This window comes from Mustela putorius, unplaced genomic scaffold, assembly GCF_011764305.1.
Source record: "Mustela putorius furo isolate JIRA1106 unplaced genomic scaffold, ASM1176430v1.1 tig00003923_pilon_pilon_pilon, whole genome shotgun sequence".
Lineage (NCBI taxonomy): Eukaryota > Metazoa > Chordata > Mammalia > Carnivora > Mustelidae > Mustela > Mustela putorius.
Window position 1 is genome coordinate 9,470,866 of NW_025422068.1, and position 12,597 is coordinate 9,483,462.

A 12,597-nucleotide genomic window follows, 5' to 3' on the forward strand; every position below is an offset into this window, starting at 1 on the left:
AAACAAGAGCCTGTATTCTTTAACCAAAGGGCCAAGAAAGGGGTATCCCTAGCAAGACAAAAAATTCTTAGATAATAACCACTCTACTTCAGCCAAACAACACAGAAAAAAACTAGTCCTATCACTACCCACACCAGCAAAGACTGAGTGGGGACCCTAGACTCCCCACCCTCCTTGTGAGACTGTAAAGAGGGGGTCATAAAACCCTGCTGGGTGGTGTCAGAAATGGCCAAGAGCTAGGACATGCATCCATGCTGGCTGGCAATAAACACACCACTTTCTTAGCAACGATAGTGGAGACCATGTGGGAAACCTGGACATTCTCCTCTTGCACCCAATAGTAAGAGAGCATCCCTTCCCCCTCCCTTTTGGGGGTGGTGTCAGAGCAAAGCTGGAACTTTGGCTACTGCCCAGCAGTAATGAGGCCACAATCCCACCTTATGGTGTCACTGGAGGCCAAAAGAATAGTGACAGGGCCCTCTAACTCCTCAGCCAGAATAATGTCAGGGAAGGCCTAGTGAGGAACTAGAAATCCCAACCCTTACCTCCGTAAGTATTTGGGAAGGTGGACAAATGGGGAAGTTGGGCTTCTACCCCCCATGGCCATAATGAAGTAGCACCACCTCTTCCTTTGCTAGAGCAGTATCAAAGCAAGCCAGGTGAGACAGAAGGTTCAAATCAGATCCAGTTTTCACAGCTACATTCAAAATGTCCAGGATTCAACGACTTTTTTTTTTTTTCCAACAAAAGATTTTTCTCAGCCCAAGAACAAGGAAGATCACTTGGATGAAAACTTGGATGAAAAAAAAGACAATTAACAGACATTAACAAGTTGGTGACAGATATTTCAATAATCTAACAAAGATTTGAAAGCAGCCATCATAAAAATACTGTAGTGGGCAATTATGCAAATGCGTGAAACAAAAAACAGGGTCTCAGCTAAGAAATTTAAAGTCTCAGCAAAGGAATGGAAGAAATGAAGAAACAAATGGAAATTTTAGAATTGAAAACATACTGTAAGTGACAATTTTAGAGCTCACTGTGTAGGCTCGAGAGCAGAACTGGATGGAGAGAACAATATCTACGGACTTGGAGATAAAACAGTATAAATTACTCAGTCTTAACGGAGGACAGAAAACAGACAAAAAAAATACAGATTCTGTGACACTATAACAAAAGATCTAATACATCATCTGAGCTCAGAAGGGAGGGGAGAAAGAGGATTGGCCTGCAAAGTCTTTGAAGCATTTTTAGCTGAAAATTCCCAAGTTTATCAAATGACATAAACCTATAGATTTAAGAAGCTGAGTTAACCCTAAAAAACATAAAAAACCAAAACACGTATAAACTTCTGAAAACTAAAGTCAAAGAAAAAATTCTTGAAAGCGATTAGAGAGCAAAATAACACCTACATATAAAGGGAAAAAATTTGAAAAAGCAGACTTTTCAGCAGAAACCTGAGGTACAACATAATAAAAGATCTATGAACCCAGAGGAATGATGTCCGCAAAACGGTGGGCTAGAAAGGCCCTGGCCTTCATTCTCCCACAGAGACTTTGTCTAACAAGAAGATATGGAACAAAATGCTTTTGAGAACTCCAGAAAGCAGTTAAGACACTGCAGTACTCAAGTGAGTGCAAAGCCAATAAGAAATGCATTGGGGTGGATGGTTAAACTGGTGACATTTTACCAACCCCAGCCACGTCCCTTGTGTGGCCCAGCAAAGCACATTCAGGAGAAAACTCCCAGCTCTGGGCTTCTCCTTCAGAGGGAAAGAGAAACATCCACTGTGCAGTCAGTGGTCTTGCTTTCTGGAGGCTTGCCCAAAGGACTAGTGGGTTGTTAGTATATTCGCAGGTATGTGTAACCATAATAAATAAGCAATTTTAGAACATTTTCATCACCTCAACAAAATAAAACCCCACACTCCACTAACACTGTCCCATTCCCTCTATACCCCCCAATCCTAAGCAATGATACATATTTAAAGATTTATATATTTGTTTGAATCTCTAGCAAACTCCCCACTAAGCATGGAGCCCAACATGGGACTTGATCCCATGACTCTAAGAACATGACCTGAGCCAAAATGAAGAGTTAGACACTTAACTGACTAAGCCATCCAGGTGCCCCTTTTTCCGTCAGTTTTTGCTTAATGTTTTTGGTGTTCTGTTATTAGATGCATGTATGTTTTTAATTCTTATGCTTTCTCTTCTAATTAAGGGCTTTAATGCAGAATATATAAAGAACATTTACAGACAAACAGGCCTGTAAAAAAGATCTGAGTCCTTCACTTAAGGAGATACACAGATGTCAATTAAGTCATAAAAAGCTATTCAAAATTAATTATTGGGGAAAAGCAAATTATAACCACAATGAGACACCATCTCATACATACCCACACTGACATCCCCACACCAGAATGCCTAAAATTTAAAAGACTGACAATGCCAAGTGCAGGCAAGGTTATAATACAACTAGAACAGTCACACATTACTGAGAGAAATGCAGAATGGCTCACCCCTTGAATTATTATATATTCTTAATGTAATGGCTTTTTCATCATTATAAAATGTCCTTCTTAATCTCCAGTACCTTTTTTTGTTTGTTTGTTTTTTTGAGAGAGAGAAAGAGACTGGCGAGAGGAAGAGGCAGAGGGAGAGGGAAAGAGAAAATCTTAAGCAGGTTCCACGCCTGGTGCAGAGCCCAATGTGGGGCATGATCTCACAACACTGAGATCTTGACCTGAGCCAAAATCAAGAGTTGGAGACTTAGCTGACTGAGTCACCCAAGCACCCCAACATTTTTTGTTTTGAAGTCTATCTTGTCTTATATTAGTGTAGCTACTCCAGCTTTATTGTGATTGGTCTTTGCCTGAAATCTATTTATTCATCCTTTTACTTTCAATCTGTCTGTATCTTTGAATCTAATATATGTCTCCTGTAGACAGCATATGGTTCAACCTTGTTTGTTTGTTTTTTTTTAATCTAGACTGACAATCTTACCTTTTGAATGTGTTGTAATCCATTCACATTTAAGACTTTTAGGGACATAGTTTATTTACAACTGCATTTTAGCTTTTGTTTTCTACATGTCTTATGTATTTTTTGTTCCTCTATTCCTCTTTTACAGTAAGCAGAAATTTTACAAAGTAACATTTTAATTTCTAGGATTTTTTTCACTATAACTTTTAAAGTTGTTTCTTTAATGTTTCCTCTAGGCTTACCTTCTACATCTTAACTTACTAAAATCAGCTTCAGATTTATTAATAACTTAGTTCCAGTGAGATACAGAGACATTACCACTATACAACTATTCCTCTTCACTCCTTTTTGTAGTATTATTGTTAGACATACTACATCTATCTATAACCTGCAAACCCAACAAGTACATTGCTATAATTATTAAGTAATGTTGTGACTTTTGAAGAAGCGCACACAAAAAAAGGAAAACAAGTAACTATAGCTTTTTAAAATATTAACCTCATTATTTACCATTTCTGGTATTCTTCATTTGTTTTTGTGGATTCCAGTTACTGTCTCAAGTAATTTTCTTAGCCCCAAACAGCTTTGCTTTCACTACCTTCTTTGTGCTGTTAGTGACAAATATAGATTCCAAAGGTTAGGCCTGACAATACATTATATGCATATTGTTTGATATTATTACTTTGTAAATAAGTTAAGAAAAGGGTGAGAAATCTGCATATATATTATCTCTTATAACTACACAATGACCTTTTCCAGCATTCTGTTTTATCATGCCAATTTAAATTATCATCTGAAAAACTTCCTTTTAATCTTTTGCAAGATGGGTTTGGTAGCAACAAATTTTGTTTTTGTTTATGAGGGCCATCTTTATTTTGTCTTCATTCTTTGAAAATAGCTTTGCTTAACAGCACCCTGGGTGGCTCAGTCAAGTTAAGCATCTACTTTTGGCTCAGGTTGTGATTCTAGGGTCCTGGGATGGAGCACCACATCGGGCTCCCTGCTCAGTGGGGAGCCTGCTTCTCCCTTTCCCTCTCCCCAGCTTGTGCATGTACTCTCTCTCTCTCTCTCTGTCAAATAAATAAATAAAATCTTAAAAAAGAAAAAGATAGCCTTGCTGAATATGTGATTCTTCTTTGACAGATTTTTTCCTCTGAGCTCTGAATATGTTGCCTACAGCTTTGTAGACTCCACTGTCTCTGATAAGAAGACGGCTGTTTTTACTGTTTCCCTTTAGGTGATGAGTGATTATTTTCCTGCTGTATTCAAAATTATCCCTTTGGTTTTGTCTCTCTGTATTTTTTTAAAGGTTTTATTTATTTATTTGACAGAGAGAGAGATCACAAGTAGGCAGAGAGGCAGGCATAGAGAGAGGGGGAAGCAGGCTCACTGCTGAGCAGAGCCCAATGCAGGGCTTGATCCTAGGACCCTGAGATCATGACCTGAGCCAAAGGCGGAGGCTTAACCCGCTGAGCCACCCAGGTGCCTCTTGTCTCTTTGTATTTTTATTTTTTAAAATTTCTTTTCAGTGTAACAGAATTCATTGTTTATGCACCACACCCAGTGCTCCATGCAATACATGCCCTCCATAATACCCACCACCTGGCTCCCCCAACCTTCCTCTCCCTGCCCCTTCCAAACCCCCATATTGTTTTTCAGAGTCCATAGTCTCTCATGGTTCATCTCCCCTTCCAATTTCCCTCAACTCCCTTCTCCTCTCCATCTCCCCATGTCCTCCGTGTTATTTGTTATGCTCCACAAATAAGTGAAACCATATGATAACTGACTCTCTCTGCTTGACTTATTTAGCTCAGCATAATCTCTTCCAGTCCCATCGATGTTGATACAAAAGTTGGATATTCACCCTTTCTGATGGAGGCATAATACTCCATAGTGTATATGGACCACATCTTCCTTATCCATTCATCCGTTGAAGGGCATCCTGGTTCTTTCCACAGTTTGGCGACCATGGCCATTGCTGCTATGAACATTGGGGTACAGATGGCCCTTCTTTTCACTACATCTGTATCTTTGGGGTAAATACCCTGTAGTGCAATTGCAGGGTCATGGGGAAGCTCTATTTTTGATTTCTTAAGGAATCTCGACACTGTTCTCCAAAGTGGCTGCACCAACCTGCATTCCCACCAACAGTGGAAAAGGGTTCCCCTTTCTCCACATCCTCTCCAACACACATTGTTTCCTGTCTTGTTAATTTTGGCCATTCTAACTGGTATAAGGTGGTATCTCAGTGTGGTTTTAATTTGAATCTCCCTGATGGCTAGTGATGATGAACATTTTTTGATGTGTCTGATAGCCATTTGTATGTCTTATTGGAGAAGTGTCTGTTCATGTCTTCTGCCCATTTTTTGACATGATTATCTGTTTTGTATGTGTTGAGTTTGAGGAGTTCTTTATAGATCCTGGATATCAGCCTTTTGTCTGTACTGTCATTTGAAAATATCTTCTCCCATTCTGTGGGTTGCCTCTTTGTTTTGTTGACTGTTTCCTTTGCTGTGCAGAAGCTTTTGATCTTGATGAAGTCCCAAAAGTTCATTTTCGCTTTTGTTTCCTTTGCCTTTGGAGACATATCTTGAAAGAAGTTGCTGTGGCTGATATCGAAGAGGTTACTGCCTATGTTCTCCTTTAGGATTCTGACATCTGACATCTGACATTGAGGTCTTTTATCCATTTGGAGTTTATCTTTGTGTACAGTGTAAGAGAATGGTTGAGTTTCATTCTTCTACATATAGCTGTCCAATTTTCCCAGCACCATTTATTGAAGAGACTGTCTTTTTTCCACTGTATATTTTTTTCCTGCTTTGTTGAAGATTATTTGACCATAGAGTTGAGGGTCCATATTTGGGCTCTCTACTCTGTTCCACTGGTCTATGTGTCTGTTTTTATGCCAGTACCATGCTGTCTTGGTGATCACAGCTTTGTAGTAAAGCTTGAAATCAGGTAACATGATGCCGCCAGTTTTTTCTTTTTCAACATTTCCTTAGCAATTCGGGGTCTCTTCTGATTCCATACAAATTTTAAGATTATTTGCTCCAGTTCTTTGAAAAATACCAGTGGAATTTTGATCAGAATGGCATTAAAAGTACAGATTGCTCTGCCTAGAACAATCTATACTTTTAATGTCTCTTTGTATTTTTAATATGATATATCTAATTGTGTATCTCTTCTAAACTCATTTTACTTGGAGTTTGTTGAGCTTCCTGACTCTGTGGGGTTTTGTTTTTCAATAAATTTTGGATATTTTCAGTCACTATTTCCTCAAAATATTTTTCTTCTCCCTTCTCTGCCCTGGTTCTGCCTTTAAGCATATGTGGGTGTGCTTTACCATGCCCCACATTTTCCCTGAGTCTCCTTTCATTTTTTTCTTCTTTCTTCTTTCAGATTACATAATTTCTATCAATGTTTGCCTAATTCTTTCTTTTACTAGTTCAAATCTGTTAAGACCCTCTAGTAAGTTTTTCATTTCAATTGTATTTTCCAGCTATTTGGAGGTCTTTTTCTGCTTAATCCAACATCTATTAACAGGCAGTTTCTGGGGCCTGTTTATTTCCCAGTGTACATATTTCCTGTCTCATATTTTTTGTTGAAAACTGGACATTGTACATAATATGTGGCAATATGGTAGATAATACTGTGGCAAATCTGAGTACTTACCACCTCCACAGATCTTTATTTCTATTTGCTGGTTTATTTTTTTTTTTTTTAACAACTGGCTAGATCATTTTAGTGAACGTTCTCCAACATAATATTAAGCCTCTGATGTTGCAGTTCAATGGGTGCAACCCTGGTCCTTCAAATAGAAGTGGGATCCAGGTTTAAATGACTTTAAGTTCTAAATTTAAGTTCTAGATCTGTTTCAGAGTGAGACATGCTCCAAGCAGGTCTCCAAGCAGAAGTACAGAAAATGCGTATAGACGTGACCAGCCAGGACCCAAGGTTTCCATCCCACTACTTGGGTGTCCTCAATAATAGTTTATTTTGGGAGGGACCTCAAACTGACCCTCAGGAACGTAGATGGGCCAGCCCTGGAACTGGTCCTGGGAAGTGGGACAAGGCCATATGCACAGGGAAGAACTATATGGAACAGACACTTTCAGGGCTGGCCCAGACCTCTGACCCCGGATCACTACCTTGAGTCTTGCCTTCCACAGGGGCCAAGGTCACTCTGAACAGGCTGGCAACAGAACCCTATAGCGCCATTGCTTTGGGCTCCACTTGTTGAGGAGCAATCAAGAAAGAGAGGCAGGGACAAGTTCAGAATGTTAAGTCCTTTCCAGTCTCATGCAGATGGGACCATGGCCAGAAGCTGGTCTCAAAATTCTCCACCCTGCTCAGGGCACAGAGTGGTGGCAGGGCCAGGCCATGTTGGTCACGTAAGGGCCATAAAGTCAAATATGTAAGAGACCTACTTGAGGAGATATGTTCCTCCCAGTTCTGGCCCAGGGTCTGCTGTAGACCTTCTCCATGAAGATGGGCCAGGGTTCACTTGTTAGCCACATGTATAGTCAGTCCAATGTAAATCCTACAAACTTATCAGCATCTGGGGACACTTTACCAGCTTTTCTTTATGGCTCTGGGCTTGGGGACAAAGCAACTGTCCTTGTCAGGATGTGATTCTTCTTCCTTGACTCAGATGAAACTCATTTCCAAGGACTCCCCAGTCATGTAGGAAACTCTGGATTCCCTGGTCTCTCCAAGAACTGACCTGAAAGGGATAGAGAAATGTGGATGTACCTTGGCATGACTCACACCTTATATGTGGGTGGTTTTCAGAGACTCTTTCTACATTGGTACGGTCCACATATGCCTTTATGTCTGCTGCTGGAAGATGAGAAATCCTTAAATGGGAAGGTCAGGAACCAGCATCAGTGGGCAAAGTAACGTCCAATCCCTATATGCATAAACCTGTCAGGAAGCTTCTGTATGTCTGGATAATATTAAAATTCATGAATGAAAAAAATCTGAAAACTGACTATACAGAAGGATTTTAACTAAGGAATTCCTGGTCTGAAAGGGCTCTCCCTTTGTTTTAGGAAGGTGATATCTGTCCTTGTATGGGGCCTCATTTACCTTCTACTCACCAAGGTTGTGTGGGCAAAGACAGGGTTCCAAGTACCAGAGTCACTCCTGTCATTCACAGAGCTGCCCTGTGGGCCATGACAGGAACTTAGGGTTCGTGAAGGTCCTAAGGCTGGGTGGGAAATACAGCGAAAAAGAAAAGTGGCTGTTAGATTGCTGTGGCCAGAAGGCTGCTCTTACCCCAGGGTTTCTTTTTCTTCCTTTGCTGCCTTAAGGTTTTTAATATTTCAATTAGCATAATGCCCTAGGTCCATCCATGCTGTCAAAACGGCATGATCTCATCCTTCTTTATGGATGAATAATAATCCATTGTGTTATATATACCACCTCTTCCTTATCCATTCTTCTATCAGTGATGGACACCTGGGCTCTTTCCATGTCTTGGCTCTTGTAAATAATGCTGCAGTAAACATAGGGGTGCATGTATCTTTGCAAATTAGTGTGTTTTTTTTTTCCTTTGGGTCAATACCCAGTAGTGGAAATATTGGATCATATGGTATTTCTATTTAAAATTTTTGAGGAACCTCCATACTGTTTTCCACAGTGGCTACCATGAATTTATGTTCCCACTAACAGTGTATAAAGGTTCCTTAAGTCAGATTGAGAAAGACAAATACCATATAATTTCACTTGTATGTGGAATCTAAAAGAGCAAAAACAAAAACACATGACTAAGGAAACAAAAAGCAGAATCAGACCTATAAATATAAATACAGAGAACAAACTGACGGGGAGGGGAGGGGAGAGATGGGCAAAATGGGTAAAGGGGAGTGAAGATTATGTCTTCCAGTTATGGAATGGACAAGTCACAGGAATAAATAAACGGTGCAGCATAAGGAATATACTCAATGATAAGGTAATAGCATTATATGGTACAGAGGGTAGCTACACTTGTGGTGAACAAGTGTAAAAACTCATCAAATCACTATGCCATACACCTGGGACTAATGTAACATTGTGTCAGCTATACTGAAGTTGAAAAAAAAATTTTTAATTTCAGTGGAGTCATCTAATTAAAAAAATAAAAGATATCTTAACATGAGACAGTCTATTAATGTCTTACCTGTGAATCTATTAAAATATGGGAAATCATAGTGTTGAAAATAATAACCTAATGTTCTAAGAAGTAAGCTAGAATCTAATAAAGAATCCCAAGCTTCCCCTTCTGCCTGTGATGAAAGCACAAGATTCAGACTTCCAGGACTGGATGGATAAAAAGCCAGAAGAGCTACATGAAACCTAGCAACAGGAGTACAGGACGGCGTCTGGAGGAAGGAACCAAGTGACAGGAGCTCCATGGCTGCCCCAGTGGGTAAAGGGGAGTGAAGATTATGTCTTCCAGTTATGGAATAACTTCCAGGATAGAGTGAGGAGAGGATCTAGGCAGAGAGGGGGGTTCCCCCTGAGTTAAGGAAACATGGGTGATAATTTGAGCCTTGGGTCCAAGTACCAACGAGGTACTTGCTGCAACAAGGGGCAGTTGAAAAAACTGCCAATGAAGAGGAGTCCAATGAAGAGTATGGTCAAAGAAGGAATCTGTTAGTATAACTGGCCCAATCTCTAAATATTCCCTTTAGCTAAAACTTTAAAGAAGTTTCTGGTCCTTTTAAAAATGTCTAACTGGGGGGCACCCGGATGGTTCAGTGGGTTAAGCTGCCAACTTTCAATTTCTGTTCAGGTCATGATCTCAGGGTCATGGGATTGAGCCCCACATCAGGCTCTGCATGCTCAATGAGGAGTTGGGAGCCTGCTTGAGATTCCCTCCCTCTCCTTCTGCCCTTCCCCTGCTTGTGTGCTCTCTCTCTACAATAAATAAATAAATCTTTAAAGAAAAATATCTAATTGGCATTGTGATACTATGTGTCTTTTATAATACCAATTCTTTGAAATGTTTAAGACAACTTTACAGCCTAGCATGAGGTCATTTTTTTAAAAATGTGTGATAAAAATGTGTTTTCATTAATTTTTTTTAAAGATTTTATTTATTTATTTGACAGAGAGAGAGAGAGATCACAAGTAGGCAGAGAGACAGGCAGAGAGAGAGAGGAGGAAGCAGACTCCCTGTTGAACAGAGAGCCCGATGTGGGGCTCGATCCCAGGACCCTGGGATCATGACCTGAGCCGAAGGCAGAGGCTTTAACCCACTGAGCCACCCAGGCGCCCCTGTTTTCATTAATTTTTGAATGCAATATTCCATATGTCTATTCATCAAATCAAAGTTGCTCACTTTGCTGTTCAGAAATTCCGTATCTTCGGTGACATTTTGGGGGGAGGAGGCCAGCTTTCCTACCAGTTACTGATAAAGACGGCTTAAAAATACCTCTATAATGGATTTGTCAATTCTCCTGTCAATTTTTATTTATATATTTTGAAGCTATATTGTTAAATATAAAAGTTTATTACTATTTTTCCTGGTGAATTAACTTTTTATTGTTATAGAATTATCTTATTTCCAGTAACACATTTTCTTAACATGTTATCTTTTATTTAACTAAATGTAGCCACATGAATTTTCTTTGGTTAATATTTGCCAGGTGTGTCTTTTTCCAACATTCTACTTTTAAGATGTGTGTATCTTTGTTTTAGCATGAAGCTATATTTCTAAAAATTTAGTCTTTTATTATTTTTCTTTTAATTGAAAAGTTAAGTCCATGTGCATATCTAGTGATTACTGAGAGGCCTGGATTTATTGCTACCATATCCTTATGTACCTTTTATTTGTCCAAATTTTTGTTTATGGGTTTATTGCACATGTGATATTTTATTTTACTTTACTTTACTTACTTTTACTTTACTTTTTACTTTATTTTTTTGTCCTCCCTTCCCCTTTGCCCATTCCTTCTGCCTACTTGTTTGGAAACTGCACATTCTATTTTGTGAGTTTTATTATCAAGGACCATTTCTCTATCAGAACAACTATGATGAATATGCTCATGTGATTTCTTTTTTTTTTTTTTTAAGATTTTATTTATTTATTTGACTGACAGAGATCACATGTAGGCAGAGAGGCAGGCAGAAAGAGAGGGAGGAGCAGGCGTCCCGCTGAGCAGAGAGCCCAATGTGGAGCTCAATCCCAGGACCCTGAGATCATAACCTGAGCTGAAGGCAGAGGCTTTAACCCACTGTGCCACCCATGCGCCCTATGTGGTTTCTAACATAAGAATGACCTGTAGTGGGGCGCCTGGGTGGCTCAGTGGGTTAAGCCTCTGCCTTCGGCTCAGGTCATGATCTCAGGGTCCTGGGATCGAGTCCTGCATCGAGCTCTCTGCTCAGCGGGGAGCCTGCTTCCCTCTCTCTCTCTCTCTGCCTGCCTCTCCATCTACTTGTGATTTCTCTCTTGTCAAATAAATTAAAAAAAAAAAATCTTAAAAAAAAAAAAAAGAATGACCTGTAGTGGTGGAGAAACTGGTTCAAGGTATTGTCTTATTGTAGTGACATATTTTTATTTACTTTGGTGCTATCTGGGGTACTTTAGCTTGATTAAATGAATTGTGGAATCTTTCATAGTTTTCAATATTTTACAATAGTTCACAGAGCTCTTAAGAGGAAACAAAGTTAGTTAAATAAATAAAGGTACAAGTTAAAAGTAGTAAAGAAATATTTTATTCAGCACTACTGTAATAGAGGAGAGAAGCTTCAGTAAAACTGAACTCAACTCCCAGTATAGCCAAGACAGCAGGGGATTTACAGTAACAGATTAAGGGATCAATGGATGGAAAATGACCAAAAGGAGACAGCGAAGTTGGGGGATTCTTGCAAACCTGTCTCAATAAGATTCTTGCTAAAGGCAGGCCAAAGATGCAGACATCAAGAGGAGGGAAAAAGGAAACTGATCAGATACCAAGAATGAGGTTTCTACCTAAACTGACTTAGCAGGACTCTTGCTAAAACTAGGGGCTCTGCAGGCTAGGACTGGGCCCAATGTGGCCGAAAAGAAAGAGGACTCAGAGGAATCTGGTTTGGTCCCGTCTCTGTCACAGCAATAGAAAGAGGCAGAGAAAATTAGCATTTATCTTGATAAAGCCAAGTAGCACAGTCTATGCTACCGTACTGATAGGTCCCAAATGTCATGTATTTCTCCAAGTGCCAGCGACAGATCCAACTGAAACAACTCTGGCCACCTATTCAATTAGACTTTTTCGGGGCATTCTACACTGTACCTATCTTGGGCGCCTAGCTAGCGGTGGGGGGGGGGGGTGGAGGGAGGTGAAGGAGTATAATAATCACCACTCATGGGGGGCCCACTACACATACGGTACGTTACTACCTTCTTCCGACAACTTTGCAGGTGACTCGTCATTTCACAAGAGTAAAACGAGGCTAGTTAAAGCCCTCTACCCCCTCATCCCTTCGTATGGGTTAAGCATGGACAGGCTCTAACCAGGAGGAACTTCTTTGGGGAACCGCCCCCCCCCCCCCCCGCCCCAGCTTCCCAAGACAAAACCCCACTACCGCGAGGGAGCCATGCTGGAAACGCCTACTGTTCTACGGCTGGGATGGCCCCCGCCCTCCCGCT

At 40.2% G+C, this 12,597-nt stretch overlaps 1 long non-coding RNA gene across 1 annotated transcript in view; it reads right to left on the reverse strand.

The window, feature by feature from the left end:
• Positions 1-12,597, reverse strand: part of LOC123388884 — a 56,836-nt gene that overhangs the window by 19,597 nt on the left and 24,642 nt on the right. Inside the window, exon 3 of the long non-coding RNA XR_006603402.1 lies at positions 7,412-7,707. This is a non-coding gene — a long non-coding RNA (uncharacterized LOC123388884). The remainder of the gene's footprint in view (positions 1-7,411; positions 7,708-12,597) is intronic.